Raw genomic sequence first — 20,848 nt, 5'->3', positions numbered from 1 at the left:
TGCCGATCTTAAGCGAATTAAATGGCGAACTTAACTTCCATCTCAATATTCCACCATTTGACACATGAGAGACGGAATTTGTGAATCTGAGATTAGAAGCCGTTCCGTTGAACAACTGGGAACATATAATATCATGATGTATTCATCTAATTCTGTTCGGACTTATACCTGCAGCTGAGTTTCATCATCGGACGTCGAGGCAAAATATAAAATTCCATTCATATCACCTTTCTGCCGCGCACCACCACTAAGTGGAACCAGCTGCCCACTGAAGTATTTCCTAACCAATTCGACTTAGACTCCTTCAAGAAAAGAGCGTACCAATTCTAAATAGGCCGACACCGCGCTTGCGAGCCTTCTGGCAGTGCGACTGTCCGTGAAAGGCAGTGTCACTTAGCACCAGGTGAGCCTCATGGCTGTCTGCCTCCTGTATCATAATGTATTTTTATTTTTTATTTTTTAAAAAACATTATCATCATGAAAGTAATAAAACTATTCAGCGCCGTACAACTCAATAAATTCCAGTGTTTAAACTTTAAATTAATAACAATGTATCCGTTGTGTTCAAACTTTCATGTTCTCTAATGAATATTAACAAAGGTGACCTCATGCACAATCCTTGCCCCAGATTAAGAACACAAGATAAAGAGCAGAACGCAGAAGGAACTGCCTTTATTAGCATGACGGGGTAATTAACGTCTTCCGCATATGTGTGGCTTTATTCTTTACCTTCGTCCTTGTAGTTTTGTAGTTAGGAACTTTTAAATAACGTTGACCTACATGAGCAATATGCGGAAAGTACCCTAACATTAAGTAATTGCACCTAGCGGTTCTTAATGTGATGAGACTGATTGTATGGCATTTTTAATTTCATACACATATGTGAACTAGTTTGTGATAATGTAATTTGAGTTCTTGAATGTGCGACTACCGGTCACATGTTACGTCTAGCTCAATTTTTTTAGGATATGTTACGTTTTGTAAAGACATGTGTAATTTTGATTACAAAAGTATGTTTTATATAAAAATCTGCGCGTGTACGCAGTGCCTTTTTATAAAGAGTTTTTGAGCATTGTTTAGTTACAAAGGTATGTCTCATAGGTAAGCAATTGTTAAATTTTAGTTAAAATTTTCAAAAATATTCGTAATGAATAGGCTATCGGGCTATGAATCGTCAAAACCATCCACGGCTATGAGATTATTATGAAAATTTTCTGAATTTCTAAAAAAAAAGTTCAGTGTCAGCATTGTTTATACATAATTTATATTTTAATTTTTATGGTAGGTGTCTTAAGTGGAGTAAATAAGACGCTCTGATTGTTTCACCTTGTGTTTTCGCAATGGTTAGTTCACTAATTAAACACTTAAATTTGTATTTTATTAAATATGTTATTTATAATTTTTGTATTGAGCTTATAAGATTCCCATGTCAATACTGATATGTAATAATTGAGTGGCAAGGGTGGCAACTTAAACCGAATTAAGTTGCTTTAGTTAAGGGATATGCCCTAAGCTATCTACTGTTCATACATTCGACATTTCCAATGCATACTTGATGTCTGTCACCAGATTGTACACATATGTACGAGTTCGATATTTATTATGGGTGACAATTTTAGCTTAGTATTAGATAATACTACCAACTAAGCTCATCCTACCAGAAAGATGTGCATTAGTATCTAAATATGTTTCCAGATAGATTAACCTCTGATTTTGGCTATGGAACTATACTAACAGTTGTGTTTTGACGGTTAAATATGGCTTGTTAGAAATTACATCAGAAACAACTGCGTTTAGTCTCGTTTCGTAAGAAGTTTTGTAATACTGGTTATTTTGTACCAAATTGTAATGGTCACTTTATCGCTCTCTCGTGTATCTTTGTTAGATAATGAAAAATCTTTGAAATTATGTTTATTATTAGTGTAGGTCGATTTTCTCGCCATGCCGCGCTTAACCATATTATACGCCGCACGGCAAAAAGAAGGCAAGCGGCCGGATGGAATGACGTTGATCCCTTGGAAAATGGGGCGGGCTTTAGTATAGGATGCTACTTGTGTGGACACGTTTACCCCGTCTCACCTCCTTCGGTCAAGCAAAACATACGGGGCGGCCGAAGAGCAGGCAGACAATAAAAAGCGACTCAAATATAAGAGTCTTTACTCCGACTTCAATTTCCCTTTGGAGTAGAGACTCTTGGACCGCGGGGTTCAAGCGCACATGCGCTTATTAAAGATATTAGTTTGCGCCTAGTAGCCAGTACCAGTGACCCCAAAGCTGGTATTTTCCCGTCTCAACGAATAAGTATCGCAATATAGCGAGGAAAATCAAATGATTTTATTACATTTTAAATTCTATTTTGTGTCTGTGATAGTGTGTCTGTGACAGACACTTTCCGTGTTTGTGATGGTAGATCAAAAGCTCCTTGAGATGGTCCAGTCCAACAGAGAATGGGAAAATAGACAGCAGTGAAAGATTGGAAAATACTGTGAGGGGAAGAGAGAAGTTGAAGAATTTGGAGGTCTCCTTGGATGGTCGTGTACTGGTATTAAATAATAACAAACTTAATGTAACTTATTTATTTTAGTCTACCTTGACGAAGTTGTGTAGCTGATTTATTCTAATAGCTAGGTAGGAGCCATCGCCTGTCGCCTGTCACGCGAACGTCTTCGCGTCCTATTGATTGACCTGAATGCTTTACTCAGAACGTGTTTCATTTCCATTGATTGCCCTCAATTAGGACATTCTTTATAACCTCGCTTTGATATAGCATTTTATAAAGGAATCTAGTTAAATATACAGTTGACTAGCAAAATGAAATTATACTTGATGAATGAATGAAATCTATTGTTGGAGCTATGTATTTGATGTGAGGACGCTAAATATAGAGGTTTGTATTGAAAAATATGTATGTATCTGAGCTATATAGCAAATTTAATATGTTTTGAAAAACAACACATTCTAAAACTTAACTAAAAAAGAAATACTTTGCCGACTTTGAGTCGGGTTCTAAATTTGCGAACGTTTAATCTGAAAATGAAACGTTGGTTTTAATTATTTTTTTATGGAAAGCACGGTTTTTTATACAAAGAACTAAAATGTATTAAAGTTTGTAACAATAGATTACAGTTATGCATTGGCTATACACATAATAGTATACATCTGCTCAGTTCTTATGAATGAACGATCAAAGACGTCGACTGCGGTGTGCGGTATATAACGGTTCACTGCAAGCGTGGGATGTAGATCAAGTGTACTAAAGTCACGTCATTTTAGTTTTATTCGTTAAGATTCGTTCCCATGATAAATTAGAGGTCTCGTTAACGCAGAACGGACCAAATGGCCATCTAAGTCCGGAAGCTGAGTCCACACTGGTACCCTAGAGTTCTTTTTCCAAATAAATTGTAGATCGAAGCGATCCAGTTTTCTACTCTGATTACTAAGCGTAATTAACACTATTGTCATCTGTCTATATTAATTAAAACTATGTAATAAATCTATATCTGTGTTTAGTTCAATCAACTTTATGCAATGACTGGATAAATTCTCCAAATCATCCAGCATGTGCGCATCCGTTTATTAAGCTTCTAGTATTTACCTAGATTATAATAATAAATTATAATAAAGAACTACATACTAAGTTCTTTGAAGCACTTATAAAAAAAAACAAAAATAGAATATGTTTATTTTGGAATACATATAAGATACAGGTATCTTATATGCCGGCCGGCCAAAAAACTATCGGCACTCTTTTAAAATAGCAAATCATAAAACACTATTTTTAAAACAAATATCGCAAATTAATTAGTAGTAGCCTGCCTAGAACTAGTCCCAGGCCCTTTTATCAACTAGATAATCGTTATCTTTATAGTGGTCTCTTTTACACAGCTTTTTCTTTAATTAATTTCTTAAATTTGTTGTAAAGCAGAGATAAAAGGCATTTTATTAAAGAAAAGTATACCTTTTCCCAAAACATAATTACCAATTCAGACATTATTCATAAGTAAATTGTACTAGGCTGTATTATCTAAATTAGCAAGTGTAGTATTGGACGAATTCATAACAAGATAAAAATATTAAGGGTCGATTTTCAGTTTCGACCAACCTTTGAGTCCTGTAAAAATGTTACAGCTGTCAGAAGAGCGATAAGGGTCGGTTCCTTAATGAAAATAAGTTGCCAAGATAAAAAGTAATTACATGACGTCACGACAAAATAACCTTTTGATTTACAACGCTAGTTTTATAGGCAATCAAATAGTTTTATTTGTTCCTGACTCCATTTTAATCTCTTTCAGTATGTCTATCAGTTGAACGCAAATGGTACTCTGCTTAATTGCTCACATTGAATGGGCCTTATTGTGTCTAATTGACTCTAGATTTCATTTGACATGATTCTCCGCACATATTGATTCATTATTTATTTTATAGACAAGTGATCTATACGGCCTTATGTGACTGTCACATATTCTTCAAGTTTTAATGACGCAAATCAGAAGATATTGGTTCACAACCGATTTGTTGATAGTCGCTTAAACCTCTACACCAACACTGCTCTTTGAACATGAACAAGGTTTTTATTAAACTCCTTGACATACTTTTTTAATAATTAACTTATTTTAATCCTACTTATACTTTATGGTAGGGAATTAATTTAAAGAATACCACATTGTACGTATAAACAATCATAGTAATATGTGTACATACACTACTATATTTAGCTTACTCTTTCGTTTATGATATTTAGTCTGTGTAGACTGAGGATAAGAGAAAGTATTCTAATTTCAAAAATATGGACACCTCTATACAAAATAAACATATCCTTATACATTTGTAAAACTAACTTAATTTATTTAAAATTTGTTAGTTTCTTGACATTTAGTAGAAGCTTATTATAGAGAATAGATTCTCTCTGTAAAGTTTGCTTTGCCGTGTTGGCGGTTGCATTAATTACGCTTACGTGTTTAGTTTGAAAACTTAATTTTTAAAAAATTTAATATCAAATAGATCCTTCTCGCCCTGTATTGTAAACGTAGACAAAACATGACCCATCTGAGGCTCATAATATGTTTTAAATAGTGACAAGGCGTCTGTTTTAACAAATTACCTTTTTATTATGAACATGTATTGTTTGTATGTGAATCACTTTGGTCCTAGGTTAATGCGATAACTGTGTCTGAATTTAGGAGAATAAATGATGTGTATTTGAAATGATAGATCGGCCAATTTGCTAATGGATCCCAATTGATTACCAACAGTTCGTTGTTAGACCTTTTTCATAAACCGCAATTGGTTTTTCAATTATTTTTTTTTTGTAGCAAGTAGTAGTTGTAAGCATTAAATACATAGTTATGTTAGTTCTAGGGCTAAGACCGCGACAATTGGCTATTAGACCGTATGAATAAAGTGTTTTTGAGAGTAATCTGTATAGAACATGACTTCAAAAAGCGTTATGACGTAAATTGACTTGTAAATAGTATTAAAAACTCTTGTGTTAATATAACACAAGAGTTTAATTTCGTCGGAGACTTTTTTTGATTGAAATATATTTATGTTCAATTGAAGAATCATAATTAACACTTAAAACAATTTAACTTTTGCTAGCGTTGTCAATCATAGTAGGTACGTTATAGGGACTTGTACGAGGCCATCTCGCCTAGCTTCTCTTCTCTTCGAGTTCTTGGAAATATAATTGTATAATTAGAACATTTAAAGCCGGAATAGAATTAAATTAAACATTTTTTGTAGATTCTATCGATCACTGATAAATGATCTCAAATGGTTTTTAATCTTGTCAAATAGCCTATTTCAAAAAAATCATTTAACACAAAAACAATTAAAAATCGTTGCAGCCGTTTGGAGGTTCATTACAAACCCACGCACAAAAGTTTTATATATATGTATTAAATTACTTTTTATAACAAGCTATTGTATAACAGATATTACTAAAAGTTTAATCTGTCCTTTCATATATCTTCAAAAGGTATCCAATTTCTAACGGAAGGCGATGCCAAACTAATCCGATAGCTTTGACATGACAATGGAAACTGTAACATAAGTGCCAGCCTATATTTCGGAGATTTGGACCGCACACAAAATTAATGGGCACGGATTGAAATGGGATGTTTGACCGCAAATGAGAAATGTTACTAGTCTAGATCTCGTTTGAATTATATCTTCATATATTTGTGTATAAATGTTTCAGTACAAAACCTGATAAACGGTGTTCAGCTTTAGAAGATGAGACTGGAAAATTGAAGCTTTTGAAGTAGTTCTTTGACGCCCAAACCCAACCTAGCTCATTTCGTTTTTGACTATCTGAGATAGGCATCTTATTGGAAATAAAGATAAAAGTGTGCAAATAACCAATCCGCGGATTGTAAAAGCCATCTGTCGATAGAAGCTATCCATGGTATCAGAACGGTGTTTGTGGATAGACCTTTGTATGAAAATGACAGTTCAACAACAAATATCCTATCTTAAGATTTTAACTTACACCAGTTTTTGAAATAATTAAAAATCTATTTGAAAAATACATGTCTATGTTTTAAACATAGAAATGTATATTTTAATATAATTTGTACGGTTTTATTTACTTTATTTGGTTTATACTGATTATAAAAAATGAGTGTAAACAGCGAAGATATTGCATTCTATCCGTCGCCAAAAATGAATCGTCTTCTTAGGGTTTCGTTATCGGGATGCATGTAGGAGATCGATCGACTATCACGGGCTGATCTCAGATTTTTTTTCAATCTGAGATTGTGGATTAATTATTGGGTTTGGGCGTAAGAGTCTCAGTCGCGGCAACTTATCTGTCCTGATAGAACAGCCAATTCCAAACCAGACGTGGCGTTTTAAAAGTTTAAACGGATTTCAGCAATAATTGTACATTGATTATGTAAATGCTACTATTTTATGTATGAATTTTTGAATGGTCGATATTTTTTACTAAATAGAAGGCAAATGAAAAAAAGTGTACCTGTATCGTGATGAAACAACTAAGTGAAATTTTGATTTGGTTAAAAATTCGATAAAGTACATATTAATTCTTTCCGGAAGTAGTTTTACTATAATTATAAGTTAATATAGCGGCCGCCTCATATGACTATAACGTAATACATCCTATTAGCGACACATGTGAAGCCTCTTATTGGGTCAGATTCTCGCTAAAAATAACCCACGAATACGTAATAGCAGGCAGTAATATTATAGAATATTTTTCTGTTCCTAGATTTTTATTTATATGATTTTGAAATCTAATAGGCAAGTATGTGATCAGCCTCCAGTGCCAGACACACGTCGTCGACTTTTTGGGTCTAAGACATGTCGGTTTCCTCACGATGTTTTCTACTTAGGCTGTTTAAGCAACAGACAGCGGAATTAAACGCTACATATCATTTCTAACGTTTTCGTACGTGCAAGTGCTATCTAATCAAGGTCTTGGTAAGCTAGGTACATGGCTTAACTTAAAAACATGTTTAAGAAAATTAAATCCAAAATTTAATTTTCTTAAACATGTTTTTTTTCCTTTTTTTTCCTTTTTTCTTTTCCTTTTTTTCCTTAAACTGGTTACATAAGTTATGACGTATTCAGGCAACTGTAGTATGGTAAAATAAAAAAGAAACACCTACTGTGGGTGAAGAAAAAAAAGGTGTGTAAGTAGATGTCACATAAGTACTTTGTTAATAAAGAAACGTAAAAGTCGGCTTTTTGACTTTCTTAATTGGTTATTATGACATAAAATTGTATAATACTATTATTCTGGTATATAAAAGACACATAAGAGAGAGTTCTAGTATTACGTCACGCAATTGTTGGAGATTCTTGACCCACCCCCCTCCATGTAACGCGCCGTAACGTTATTCTTTACCCAATAGTAAAACGTTTCGTTACCACACAGTGACTCATTAAACCTAAAAGGTGCCATTTATGTGGTGTATAGTATTAGAAAGTATCATCCCGCATCCCCCCAACAAAATTTCTCCCTAAGTTATAATACATATAGGAAAAGTATGTAAGACCTACGTAACGTACTAGGCCATTTTACGTCATCATAATTCATTGTTAGGCACGTTCCCTTCGTCATAACATAACACGGAGCATTTCTATTGTGATCATTGTTACAACAATTACCTTGACACTTTTTTTTTTTTTTTTTTTTTTTTTTTTTTTTTTTTTTTTTTTTTTTAATGAGGTGGAAATGCACTTCTGCAGGCCCGCATCAAGAAACGAACTTAACGCGGGGACTGTGGGGCTGGATCTACACTCAAAACCCTCTGCTATTCAGAGGGGTAGCGAGACCCTACCCACTAAAACCACCTCAGCCCATCACACGCCCTTAAGATGGGCCCTCGGGGTTCGCTAGGCATTCTACCCAAGGGACCCGGGCTTATGTCCGACATAGAGAGCTAATCATGACCTGCGGTTCCGGGCTACTCGAGGTCGAGCCCCCAACCTTGAACTACCGGTCCTTCTACAGGCATCCCCAGACCTCTCCCTCAGTCGCTCAGCTGCCTCCTTCTGCAGCATTACATGCTCACAGAAGGAGACCATTGCACTCCAGGCCTCCTCGCTCCCTAGCATTGCTATTATAATGCCCGGTAAAGTGAGGTCCGCCCCTATAACCGATACCAGGTCATGACGCTCCCTTGTCCAGGTGACACACTCAGCCACAGTATGCTCCGCCGTGTCATTTGGAGCGCCGCAGTGGTGGCACAACGGATGTATCTCCCTTCTAGGCACCTTATGAAGATACCGACCAAAGCATCCATGCCCAGACAATATCTGCGATAGCCGAAACGTCACAGCACCCCAATGTCTATTCACCCAGTCTTTTAGGACTGGGCGGATTGCCCCTACCGTCAATGCACCAGCGCGGGGCGTAGCAAGATCGTCAGACCACCTTTTAAAAAGAATGTCTCTGGCATGACGCCTCACATGCCCCGCTATTTCCCCCCATGTGACGTTCCCGCTATCCATTACCTCGGCCTTCGCGCGGTATGAGGCAGCAATCACTTCTACCTCCCGCTCCCAAGGAGGAGTACCAGCTAACACACAGGCCGCCTCAAACGATACTGTACGGTAGCAGCGAGCTGCCCGAGCCGCGATCACTCGCTGCGGCCTCCGTATAAGCATACGGTTCGTCCGCCTGCTCAGCGCGTCGTCCCAAATGGGGGCCCCGTACAGGGCCATACTGCGAATGATTCCGCAGTACAGCCGGCGCACGCTTTGGCATGGGCCTCCAAGGTTAGGCAAGAGCGTGCCAAGTGCTCCTGCCGCCCTCACAAGTCTCCCCTCGAGAGATTTAAAATGGGGCTCGAAATTCCAGCGACCATCTAAAACAAGACCAAGATATTTCATGGAGGGGGCCACCGGAATCCTAAGGCCTTCAATCACCAATGCCGCCCCCGAAGGAGGACCCATCTTTGGGCCATGAAATAGCAGGGCTTCCGTTTTGTCAAGGGACACCTTGAGACCCAGGGCCTGGATCCGCCTAACAACAAGCCTTGTACCGGCCATCGCAAGCTGAGCCACCTCCCCAAATGACCCTCCGCTCGCTACGACTAGAGTGTCGTCTGCATAGCAGAAGAGGCGCATCCCAGGAAGCAGTGCACCTCGCAGCACCCAATCATAGCTAATATTCCACAGAAACGGTCCAAGAACTGATCCCTGTGGAACTCCGCACATCACCGGATAGCGAACGATTTCTCCCTGTCCGTTCACAATAGCGACCTGTCGTCCTTCCAGATAGCTCCCTACTATTCGGCGCAAGTACAGGGGAACCTCGAAAAATTTAAGGGCCTCTCTGATCACGCCAAATGGAAGGCTATTAAAGGCATTGGCAATGTCGAGAGACACTGCTAACGCCCTCCCACCCCGCTCGACTACACTCTTGGTGTGCTGTTTTAGGTCCGTAAGAGCATCGATTGTAGAGCGACCAGCCCGGAAGCCATATTGGGCTTCGTCCAGGTCCGGCCCGACGATCGAGAGGTGACGGCCCAAACGAGAGGCAATAATCCATTCCAACGCCTTACCAGCTTCGTCTAAGAGAATTATGGGCCGGTAAGCTCCAGGGCTGTTCGGCGCACGACCTTCCTTTCGGATGAGACATAATTGGCCCTCCTTCCATGCTATCGGGAACCGTCCACTACGTAGACATAAGTTAAACAGACCCCGAATGGTTTCCCCCATGTGGGGAAAAGTTACCGCTAAGACCCTAGCATGCAAGCCATCTGGACCTGGTGCCTTCTTTCTGCTCTTCAGGCGACAAAGTATGGACTCTATTTCTGGGTCAGTCACCTCAGGAGCTTGCTCTCTATCGACGTCCCCCACCACCACCGAGGTCACCATTCTTGGAAGGACGATGTTCGGAGGCAAAGGGAAAAGCCCCGAGATCACATTATCAAGCAAGGTGGGCTCAAGAGTCTCTGTTAGTGGAGCCCCTGCGCCCTTCAGCCTTTTCCGAGCTGCTCGGTAAGGGCGCCCCCAGGGATCACTGTCTAACTCCTTTAAGAACATTTTATGTGCCTCGTTCTTGGCGTCTAAGATGGCCACCTGAAGAACCTTCTTGTGTCTACAGTAGGCCAACCGCAATCCCTCTCTGACCTGCGGATCATCACTTCTTCGTCGGCAACTCCTAAGATAAGTCCTCCTAGCACTACTACATACCCTGCGAAGCTCTTCGATTTCCCGAGTCCACCAGTAGACTGCCTTCCGCAGAGGTGGCGGTCTCCACTTAGGCATGGAGGCGTTGCACACCTCAGTCATGTTCCGTTGGAGTCTGCGGACGCCTTCTTCTACGCATTCAACCGGGGTTGAATCCGCACACCACGCCTGAACAATGGCAACCTCTTCCGCTCGCTCCCGGTTAAGTCGACCAACAGTCCAACGCGGAAAAGACCGACGACTGGTCCGCGACCTCAGAGGTGGTCCTAAAGAAGCATTTACGACAAACCTAATGTAACGGTGATCTGAAAACGTCTCCAAATCCCTCATTACCTCCCATCCAGACAATCTCCATGCGAAGTTTGAGGAAGCAAGCGTGACATCTACCCGTGACACTCCCTGTGGTCGTACACATGTAGGCTCCGTCCCCCTATTTATAAATATAAGCCCTAACTCCGCCGCCCACTCCTCCAGAAGCGGCCCCCTTGGGTTTACAGAAGTGTCACCCCAGGCGGTGGACCTAGCATTTAAATCTCCCATCAGGATAACTGGCCTGGGCAAGGCCCGCTGGATCGCACGACCCAAGTCACCAATAAAGCTTTCGAAATCTCTAAGCGGCTTGTTAGGGGAGAAATAAGTGCCTATTACCGAACAAAGCCCCCAGTCAACCATGACAAACCCAGGCCCCCTTTCTCTAAGGGTAATAGCCATATCCATCGGACTTACGATAACAGCCACCACCCCCAAAGTGTCTCCCATCCAGTGGCTCCGCTGAGCCACGTAGTATGGTTCAGAAACAACCGCAACTTTCGCCCCCAGCTCCGCCATGGACTGCAAGAACAAGTCTTGCGCCGCAGCGCAATGGTTTAGGTTCCCTTGTAGAAAGCTGGTGCAATTTCTATCCATATTAATCAGACATTGCACCAGACTCCCCAGGGATGAACACCTCCGGCGAAGAATGCTCCGCAGCCACAATAAAACCCCCTTTGCTAATCGGTGGAGGCTTGCAAGCCCGTCCACCCATTTTATGCCCCGCTGGTACTCCAGCCGAAGCACAGACCACGCAATGTGCCTGCAAACCGCAATCACCAGCCTTATGTCCAACCTTCCCGCACCTATAACAGGCCATTCCTAAATCCACTTCTGATGTACACACTTCTCTTGTATGCCCCAGTCGCATGCATTTAAAACATCTCAGAGGTCGTTCTTCGCGTATCTCTACTCTGGCCGAGCTCCACCCAATAAGAAGCCTCCCTTCGGCTACCTTCTTGGCAGCAGAGATGGGACATAAGATAAATATGTCCCCCATACCATTATCACGCCTAAGAATTTGCCCGGGCTTTATTTGGTGAGCAGAGCAACCACCCTTAGCTGCCACGGCTGCCACCACCTCCTCAACGGTAATGCTGTCGTCGAGGTCTCGGATGTAAAGATCCGCACATTTGACGGGTCTCTCCACCCGAGCCACGTCCGCCAGCACCTCCCGAAGGCTCGCCGCGAGGCGGTCGGCCTTTTCCCCCCTCTGGGAACCCGGGATTTCTAGCATCCGCGCCCCTGTAGCAGTTGTACGCACGCTCACCCTTTCAATGCCCAAACCTGTCAGGCTGATGTCCTGCTTGGCTCTGGACAGAAGGGCGGCGTACGTGTGGCCCCTTTCTGCCGCCTCCTTCCGCAACGTTAGAACAACAGCAGCAGTAGTAGGCTCCACGAGCGTCCGCGTAGTATTGCGCTCAGCCTGCCCATACTTTACACCCCCAAGACCATTTTGCCTCAGACCAGGTTTTGCTTGGGATAGTCCTCCAACTGGCAGCCTCAATGGTTCAGGAGGCACGGCCTTCACCAGGGGCGTTGCAGAGGATGCCACACCAGATGTCCCGCAAGTGTGTTTAGATGTGGAAACCGCCTTTGATTTCTTTCCCTTTTTCCCCGTCACCGTCGACCAATTCTCAGTCACCTCCATGACAACATTGCCTACCTCAGATGTCTCCCGCCGCGCAGCAAGCCCCTCGACTCCACCAAAAGAACCCACATCTACTACCCGCGAAGCCGCCAGTGGAGGACGAATGGTCGGCCTCGGGAGGAGGCGATCTCCAATTCCAGCTAGCTTAGCATCCATCATGCCTCCCACCGCCCGCATCATGTCCGCCAACAACTCCCCTTTAACTTCCGATACAAACCCCGCCATAATTTCGCGGAGTCCATTCACCGATAGACCCGCTAATTCGTCCGACTGCTTGTTTCCTCTCGACATCTCCATTCTTAGAGCGACCATTTGCTTTTCCTGTTCTACAGAACGGGCTGTACGCTCGGTAAAGTCCCGTCTAAGGGCACAAATTTCCGACTCAAGGTCAGACACTCGGGCCCTCAGCCGGTTATTATCTCTTTCGAGACGCCTCCCCTCATCACCCTCCAAGCACCGTTCTGCAAGGTTTTCCACAATCTCGCCCAGGTCTTTTGCTGCGACCTTGAGGTCACGGACAAAGTCCCCTTTTAGGTTCTTCGACTTCGCCGCAATCTCCACAATACGACGAACCTGGGCCACCATCCGTTCCCTCAGTTCAGGCACCTCTTTAAAAATCACGTCATTAATGTCACTAGACATTAATGACGTGGTTCCCGTCCTCTCAGCCTCTAAGGCAGCGCCTGAGGCGCCCTCAGAAACATCCGCCTCTTCCTTGCGCCTAGCCTCCCTACGATCACTCCGCAATTGGCGTTCCAAAGCTGAACGAGCCACTTGCTCCACCATCTCCCGCTCAGCCTCCCCGAGACCAACTGCGTGTTTCACAGCCTTCTTCTTACTCGCCTTCACCACAACAGAGGGGGGCGACAGGTCACGTATAAATTCCCGCCTCCGGGATCCAGAGCGAGACCTACTCCTTCTGTCACTCTCGGCCATCTTGCCGACAAAAATTGGTCCAGGCCCCTTATGGAGACCTGGCCTTGCCCGTCCAGTAATGTGTCTTTCACTATCACACCAAAATTAGTGTAAGACCCATTACCAAGAGAAAGAAAGAAGAAAAAGCTTACTATCTAAACAATATAAATACTATAAACTTAAATTCTAAAATCTTAATCTATACACACTTAGAATTCATACGCTTAAACTGAAATCACCGCCGCTAGTCGAGATGACGTAATCACACACAAATGGGGTACCGCCAATTCCTCCCAGCCGCAACTGACACACACAATGGGTCTCTATCCCTTATACAAATATATATACACACACAGCTTATTACGCCACGCCCTTGGATGACGCAATACGCGCAGATGGCGTAATTCACCCCCGGTTCCACCAGGCCGCCAACGACTAATCCAATGACCAATCGCTTCAACAGTAGTGGTTATTTCTTAATAAGGACCAATACTCGCACACAGTGGGTCACTGTCCCTTACACAAAGTGTAGATACCACACAACTTATTATAAATCTTCGCGTTTCAAGACACTATCGTCACGCGCAGACACAGATATAATATTTATTGTGTCCAGCTCCATCCAGACACCAAGGTCTTAATAAATTCCTTGCAATGATTTAATCTGGACCATACAGACACATAGAATGGTCACTCCAGCACGTAAATAACACTTAAAACACATCACGCGCTTACGCATTCACAAATAACTAAGCGCATGCAGAGCGCGTACCACACGTGCATTCTGTAGGCGCGTTGGACGCGACTATCAATTACCTTGACACTACGAGGTACGCGTGATCGTTAGTTTAACACATTACTTGTGCGAAAATGTTTCCGTATCGAGATTAATAAGCAAATATACATCATTATTTACGTGCGCTAATTGTAAATATATTGATTTGAAAATAGAACAGCCTTGTAGCAGACGGAGGATTTTCTATGAGTGCAAAAAAAAAACGCTAGCGCAGGCTGCCTATGCTTTCATTAATGAAAAAAAATGTGAGCCGTAACGGGACGCCTGGCAGATGTGAAACATCGACATTATTTTGTAAAAGTAATATGCAGAAAAGAACAGACTGTGATAGGAACCAGGTGAAAGAAGAAAGAAAGAAAGAACTTTATTAGACACAAAATACATTAATGTTTCTATAAAGTTGAGTGCACTGGCCCCCACACTAAGATTCCCTGTGTTGTGGGCAGTCAGTCTCTTCCTTTTACATCTAAACGTTATTTAAATAATTAATTTTACTTAACAAATTTATATCTATACTATTTTTGTACAATAAGAATGTTTTCTGTATCGGTATAGGACAGCTTAACAAGATATTGTTTGAGTTTTTTAGTAAAAGTATGTAAAGGTAAACATGTCATAATGATAAAATAAAATATTACGATTTTTTTTCCAGATAACGATGACTATTTGTTGAATAAACATTATTTTCATTAAATATTTTTAATGTGAAATTTACTACTGCATTTAGACTGTATATCATATAGCGTGGCGACGCGTCGCCACGGCATGCGTTGCCACGCCAGAAATCGGTTTTACGTTCGGCTATAGATGTTTCACATCAAAAACATGTCCTTTAAACGGTGAAGAAAATGATCATTAGGAAACAGCGCGACTAATACTCAGAAGTGTGTAGTGTCTCGCTCCAAGTGCTTATCACCTATTTTCCTAGAACTCTGAGGCTGCTTCTGATTTCCAAGAGTGGTAGCGTTGTCATAGTCTGTAGACCGGACCAACATGTTTAGATATATATGCTCTATTTATTTATTTTTAATTATTATCATGTATAGTTTAGTTTCACTCATATTTAAATTATGAATAATTTTAGTGTTATTTTCATAAACTTTCACGAAATTGGCTACACAAATTTAACAAAGTTTTCAGCGTGAAAATATGAGTCATTAAAGTTTACATACAATAATTCTCTTAGAATTAACAAAAGTACTAATAATGGCCTAGATTTTATACTACCTTGTACGTGAATTCCGGTTTGGTAAAATCTTATTTCCGTAATCGTAATGACCTCGAGAAATTCTCGACCTAAATGCTTATACATAAATATTCATATAGGCTCTAACAATTAAATACATTCATATCAGGTATATTGCAACACGACAAGATAACGCTTATCATTAGATAACATTGTCGCGAGTACGGGTCGTTATTCGCGAAAATCCTATTCAATACAATTTAAAATATGTACCTACACTAAATAAATAGGCAAATGTAGTATTGTCTTTTATTAACATAACTTTTACAGAGTTATAGAAAAACTTTATACTTATGTACATTTGCCTATTTATAGAAAAACACTTTTTTTACGGTATAGTTATATATTAACTATAATCCGTAAAAAAGTGTTTTTCTATAAATAGGCAAATGTACATAAGTATAAAGTTAAATCTTTGCAAATTTAGGTTTTTTTAATTTCTATTTTGTCTATACATAATAATAAGAATCGATCAGCTTTTGTGCCTCACACACGCTGCTATCATCAGACGCCGAGGACTAGAATAAGCAATTTCGATCCGTCCCGTAGTTCCACAACTGGGCGTTTCTTAAGATAATTTTTGTTACCACTACTGCTGGCTGCTACTGAGCTGATTGTCGAGGTATTGTCGAACTAATTTGACTCCCCCCTAAAGTAAAGAATATACCAATTCTTAAAATGCCTATTCTAGAAAAAAAAATTCACCTATTAACACATTTTAATTCATAATAATTCAGCGGCTTGGTCATATAACATATTGAGTATCGTATTCATAATATTAGTAAATGTGAATAATAATTGGGATTACCTGTTAATCCGATAAACAAAAACCGCAAAACAACTATGTTTATTGTTATGAAAGCGAAACTTTACACTAAATAAATTCGTTTTGGGATAAATAATTACGTTTATTAATTGCGACTTAACTCTAGTGACGCCTGAGGTAATTTACGTCAATAATTTTCTTTAGCCTTTAAAGCTTTGAAGCCAAATTATAAAAGAAACTTGACAAGTAGGACTGTGCTAGAGCTAAAATTGATTAAATATAATAACATAAATTCCCTTTGCTATATGTATATAATAAACGATGTTCAGGTGGTACCTGAACATCGTTTATTAGGTTAAATGCTTCGTTGAACTCAAATTAAAATTTCTATTGACTTGACACTAATCAAAGTGTTGGTTCGTTAAGTTTTCCAGGATTTTTAAACCTTTTGCACAGTAAATTATGTGTATGACCATTTGAAAGCTTTTTGTCAAATGACATGATTGTAATTGGTGCAAGGCGTTTGGCTTTTTTCAGTCTTGGTTTCCCATACTGCGCAACAAGTCTGTTATTTGGTTATTTTGCTGTAGGACGTACAGTCATATGTTTGTTTTATGAATGAATTTAATTATAAGTTATAGCTACTCCTGATAGTGATGCTTATTATATAACACGTTTAAATAAATAAATAAACAGTAAGTAATTAGTTATTAAAAGTTAAGTAATATAAAACGGTTTGACAAAAACATATGAAAAAAAGTACTTATTAATGACTAACGTTTAAAAACGGAATTAACATTAACAAAGTCAAACTCGGTTCAAATATAGCTTTGTTAAGACACAACAGTGTATAAAGCAATACGTGAAGCGATAAATTGAGACGACCCTTTTATGATCTCTGTCGGAGTACAAACATTGAGATCATAACATTTGAGTTTACATCTTATTTGATTTTATGACATGTTAAATCATTGTCATTACTCGTGTTTAACATATGCCTAAATATCTGGTTATACGAAGCAAAAAGTTATATAAAAATCTTTTGTAATGTTTGTAAATGAGTATCGTAATTTGTGTTATACTAGTTAAAAGTCAACTACAGAAAAATAAAAAAAATGCTCGTATTTGTCATTTTCTAATTAACTGATTAAAAATAATTTATCTTAAAATTATGTTTGCTCATCTACCATACCTTTATACTACTTGATGTACATACGTCAAATATCCTATGAAAGATTGAAAACTATCTTTTAAATAAAAAGTATAAGACCTATATTTAAAATTACACTCAATTTTTATATACATTTGCATTATTACGCGTATTTTCAATGCCTTTTGCCTCAAACCGTTTGCATTGCTTCCTCGCTTGCCTTGCTAAGACGCAACTCTAGTCCAGTGTAGCCTCAGTATATACCCAAAATATAAAACATATAATACAACCCAATATTTTGTTTTAATGTGAAAACAAAAATATCGTCGAAAGTCGCGTTAATATTACTTATGTTAAAACAACGAAGAGAAGTATTTATTTAGAAGCTGTAACATGCATGTAGAGTAAGAACAATTGATAACTCTGTTTCACATGACCTCATCAAACCGACCTCACATACTGCAGTGCGCTGATAGAACACCTCTAATTACAAGCGAACTTTAAACGAGACACTTTAATTAAAGCCACTTTGCTCTTCAAGAAATTGGATCGTAATTCTCAATGCAAATAAGTAATAATGTTTAATTGTTACATATTAACATTTTAATTTGTGGGATAGAGATGTCTAGTTCCATTAGTTAATGTCTTGCCTTATTTGCAACGGTTTGTGGTCGTTTTCTAATATAAAAGTAGGATCACCTATCAGCCACCTGCGACACACGCTGTCGACTTTCTGGCATGCCGGTGTCGTCAGTGTCGTAAGAGCGAGTGTCAAAATGTGCACAAATAAAAAAAGTTTTTTGTTGCATAGCTAGGGATTGAAACTGTGAATTTCACGCTCAAGACAATACTGAAATAAAATATACTAATATTTATAAATCCTGTCATAATTTCTATGACAATTTTGTTGATAAATACTAAATCTACAATACAATAGAATTTCGTTTACCTCTATTATCGCTTACGAGTAAAACTGAAAAGAAATAACACCCTAATCGTCCAATAACAGTCCTGTCGTTGGAACTTCTTAAATCTCTTGATACCTCACAAAGTCGACCAAGGCTGGCAATTGAATGAAATCTGATTTAAATTTCAAATAGATCCCGAGTAACTTCCAAGACCACTGAAGGCTGCAAAATCGAAGCCAAGTCTTCAATCAGTCTATCCGGATATTTGATTGTGAGCCTTTTGGTAATAGTTATGTATAATGCGTTACAATTGTATTAATGTTTTATTAAATTGAGACACGGTACTTTTATACACAATTATGTTGTAAGGAACTATCGTATCGTAATCGTAAAGTGCATATTTATTAAGGCCGGCAACGCACTTCCGAGCCTCCTGGCTGTGTCCCCTATAAGTTAAGCCCTTTTAAATATAAAAATACTTAACTACGATAAATATTTACTGTGACTGCTTTGTCTTAGTAACAATATAGACTTATTCTTTTTGCTGATTTTCTTCGAATGATCCTCGCCTTATGAGTCTTTTTATTTCTATTTGTAAATAAATACAAAGGTAACAGATAAGATAATTTGCTTTCTTTCTTTTCTTACGAGCAAAAAAATATAACGTATGTATTAACGGATAACGGTTTATAAAAGGGTATGTTGTTGGATATTCATGATGATGCTTTACAAATTCGAAATATTTCATATGAAAATCTAATGGAGTTTGTTTTAGTCGGCTCCCCGGGGTATAACACAGGTCTGCAATTTCTCATCAGCAACGTTAGACGTAATTACAATATGGACATTTGCGAATTAGTTGATGGAAGCGTTTTACCGTTAATATTCCATAATGATCTCATAAAAACTTTCAGCACGTATTTTGGCCGTGGTGGGGTAATGGCCGCGCATGTTTCTTATAGATTGAAAAGCCGGCAACGCACTTGCGAACCTTAAAATCTTTTTAAATCGACTCTGTTTAGTTACAAAAAAAATATTTTCATGTATACAAGATATAATGTGTTTAAGTAAAATTGTAACACTAGATGCAACTCCCACTTCAATCAAAAGTCGATATCTCATCTCCGTTTTTTCAGATCTTTCGAGTCTCCGGTATAATGCTGTGCAATACGCTGCCAAATTCGATTCGAATAGCTCTCACTTTATGATCTTTTATATATCTCATATCGAAGCATATGCTGCCTATCTCCTATCCTTTAGTTGTAGTGCATAAATTTGTATAGCTTTATCTCTGTTTAACCTTAAACTTACTTCTATTTTAGCTTGAGTTGCCTAGAATAGATGTTATAAGCAAATCATTACCGAATGTTATGTTGATTTGATATGAGATTATTTTGACGTTTATAAGTGTACTAATTATGTTACCAACATAAATAAATGATTTTTGATTTGATTTGATTTATTGTTTCGATATATAATAAAACAAGGCAGTTAAATATTGGCCTTTCGTCTAATAAAATATCCTTATGCTTGGAAGTACAGTAGTATACTTTGCTAATTAACCTTAACAACCTTAAGTACGTCTATTCTCATCGACACAAACGGGATGTACCGATGTACCGGTCGGGTGGACTGCGTCGGAACTCAGACAGCATGTCACCGGTTGACTTTCACGGATCTTTCGAATCGAATGATCTTAAAGAGATTGTAAGACCGAGCTCAGAAATCACTATGGAGTAAGATTTTTTTTTATTTTTATTAACACTTCGTTGCATTATAATACTTACTTAAAGGAAAAAAAATTAAACATAATTAATTGAAAAGCAACTGGCATGGCGGCGTTATCGCTTTCGAGCGATTTCTTCCAGACAACCACTGTGATTAAAGTAAAAAAACATGAATTAAATTACTTACATAAGGTACGCAAGAAGTGCAAAAACACAGATTACAAATACAATAAGAAGGAAAAAACATACTTAACAGAAACAAAAAAAAAATTGATTTGTAAGTTAAGTGGTTTAAACGTGAAGGCGGCTTCTACTTTTTTTTCTACTCGCAAATTTGAAATTTTTCAATATTTATTTTTATAGTATAATATCACTTTGGGCATGTTCTGGCAGTCGTCGTTGTTTTAATTGTATTATAGTCAGGTAATACAGTAATCTAACTATCAGATGTTGGTTAGTTCTACTCCTTTAATATCAATCTAGAATAAATGTAACTTCTTTTCTGACGTTCATAAGTGTACTTGTTTAGCTATATGTTTAAAGTTATTTTGTCTTTACCTCCTTAATGAATAAAGACTAAGGGCCTGTTTCACAATGTATGGATAAAGTGCCAAATAGCTATGTAACACATAAATTATTGGAAAGATAAAAGTTCCCAATAAGATACTTGGCATTTCATGACAAATAGCGCTATCTGACAGTCGTGAAACGCAAAAAT

The 20,848-nt window shown here is 38.9% G+C and overlaps 1 protein-coding gene across 9 annotated transcripts in view; it reads left to right on the top strand.

Moving 5' to 3' along the window:
- Positions 1 to 20,848, top strand: part of LOC111000949 (kinesin-like protein KIF13A) — a 130,764-nt gene that overhangs the window by 3,772 nt on the left and 106,144 nt on the right. The gene's annotated exons all lie outside the window — the stretch shown is intronic.

The sequence above is a fragment of the Pieris rapae genome, chromosome 20 (assembly GCF_905147795.1).
Source record: "Pieris rapae chromosome 20, ilPieRapa1.1, whole genome shotgun sequence".
Classification (NCBI taxonomy): domain Eukaryota; kingdom Metazoa; phylum Arthropoda; class Insecta; order Lepidoptera; family Pieridae; genus Pieris; species Pieris rapae.
The sequence above is the reverse complement of the archived record's forward strand: the minus strand, read 5'-3'. Positions and strand labels throughout refer to the sequence as shown.